Source organism: Procambarus clarkii, unplaced genomic scaffold, assembly GCF_040958095.1.
Source record: "Procambarus clarkii isolate CNS0578487 unplaced genomic scaffold, FALCON_Pclarkii_2.0 HiC_scaffold_210, whole genome shotgun sequence".
In the NCBI taxonomy this organism is placed as follows: domain Eukaryota; kingdom Metazoa; phylum Arthropoda; class Malacostraca; order Decapoda; family Cambaridae; genus Procambarus; species Procambarus clarkii.
Window position 1 is genome coordinate 106,177 of NW_027189243.1, and position 2,656 is coordinate 108,832.

Genomic DNA, 2,656 nt, shown 5'->3' on the forward strand with positions numbered 1-2,656 from the left:
ACGTCCAGCTATGAGTGTTTATGTGTACCAGTAATTGAACTGACATGTGTACTGCAACTATCTGCGTGTGTCCATTTTAAAGGAATATATTAGTGAATGTTTATTTATGTAAATTGATTGGAATATGTATGTGGACGCTCGGTTAGTGTTACTGTAATTTATATGGTTAACGTTTGAATGACATAGTTTCCCCTCATTGTCACATTTTTTGTTACTATTTCGCTGTTCACTCTCACTCTCTCTCAATCCCGTGGACTAATTGTGCTCACGTGTGTTTATTTAGGGTAAGGTAACCATAGGCCTTTTACACAATAATTTACAACTATTTGTTAAGGAACATTTCACAAGATCATCTAAGTTTCTAATAAGCCTTCTTTTTCCTAATATACAAGTCAATCACACAGTACCTAACCTCAGTCAGAAACACTTTTCTTACTATATCTCGCAATGTCTTCTGCATATATATCCTATCTTAAATAATTAACAATTTTAATTCATAACTGCCAACCCCCTCCCATCCAAAGCTTTCAAAGCCACCAAACATCATTCCTTTCCCTTAACCTCTCCCAAATTATCTTTTGCACCAATACACAAACTAGGGGGCTTTATAGCTGAGTGGACGTCGCTCTCGACTCGTAATCGTAGCTCATTCGATCCCACGGTGATGGAACAAACGGAAATCAGCAGAGTTTCTATCATTCTGATGCCCCTGTTACCTAGCAGTAAATATGTACCTGGGCGTTAGACAGCTGTTACGGGCTGCTTCCTGGGTGTGTTTGTGTGGAGTGTTTTTTATTAGTTAGTAATAATTGATTGATTGACAGTTGAGAGGCGGGCCGAAAGAGTAGAGCTCAACCCTTGCAAGCACAACTAGGTGAACACAACTAGATAAATACTAACCAACCACGATCTCGACAATCCATTACACACACAACCCCCCCCCTCCCCCTCCCCCCCCCAACTCCCCAAATCGTTTTTCCTAAGTCAATAAAAAATTAAAACAAATCAATTAATTCACCAAAAATACTAACTATAAATAAAGGAACCAAATTTGAGACATACAGCGACTCCAGCGTGGTCTAGTCGGAAGAGAACGTGTTCTCATCTGGATAGATTGCGATCGAGTCTGTCGGAACGGGTGTGTAACTGCAGGGCACAAATATTTGTGTGTCCCCTCCTGTAGCTGCCTCTGTTTCGACAGGTTCCTTGGATAGCTGGAATTGACCTGGCCCTTGGAAAGTGGGGAAGGGGTGAAATCCGTTGGGCCCACGGATGGATACCTTGGATCCATGGACCTAGAGCAGGTCTAATCACCTGGGATTCGAACCCACGGTGGGAATAAGGGAGGAGATATGGGAAGGGTGGGGGGAAGGATGTTTCCCTGGAACCAAACCTCACATAAACCCAGACACTCACACACACACCCTCACCCGAACACTCACAGGGGCACTCACACTCACACACTTCCATAGACTGTGATAAGGGAGACCATCTGAGGGGACACAGATGGCCTCCTGGACCCACAGGTATAACTGGACACACACGCACCCGGACACTCACAGGGATATACACACTCACACACAGACACACATCCATAGACACAAACTGTGATAAGGGAGACCATCTGAGGGGACACAGATGGCCTCTTGGACACACAAGTATATATCAATATTTAATTTTTTATTTATTATTTAATTTTATTAAATAAGTAATCAAATTAATGTTTTTTAATAAATTATTATTTTATTAAATTATTAAATAATTATATTAATAAAACAAATTAAATTAAATTTAATAATTAAATATTTATTATTTAATTTACAAATATGACAGATTTTTTAAATATATATATATATATATATATATATATATATATATATATATATATATATATATATATATATATATATATACATGCGAACAAGCCTTAATGGTCCCCAGGACTATATGCAACTGAAAACTCACATGCCAGAAGTGACTCGATCCCATACTGCCAGGAGCAATGCAACTGGTATGTACAGGACGCCTTAATCCGCTTGTGTCAATTTTAAAGGAATATATTAGTAAATATTTATTTATGTAAATTTATATATATATATATATATATATATATATATATATATATATATATATATATATATATATATATATATATATATATAAAGAGAATGTCTGTCTATGTAATGAGGCCACATGCTGGAGGCTGCAGCCATACACAGATTTATTTTAAAATTAATTTTTTAATATATTATTAAGGCTTATTATTACTAAATTAATGTATTTGTAGAGGGAATGGTCTGGGGTAGGGAACGGGCATAGGTTGGTCAGTGTTGACTTTAGCTAAAGGATTTAGGAATAATTATTAATTATTCTTATCACTCCCCCCCCCCCCCCTACCAATTTAATTAAAGTTAATTGAAAAATAATGCTTGAGATGGCTGATGACTTTTTCGTACTTAGAAAAAACCTAAATTAAACACATAAAGTAGTTTATTGGTCCTGATTTAAGTTAAAGGAAGAGGTGCAAAGGTGGTGGGGGGGGGAAGGATACGGGATTTAGAGGTGGAATGAAGACAGGGAACAGGGGGAGTGGTGCAGGTGAAACAGGGAGGAAGAGGGGGGAACAGGGGGTGCTGTACAGGTGAAAAAGGGATGG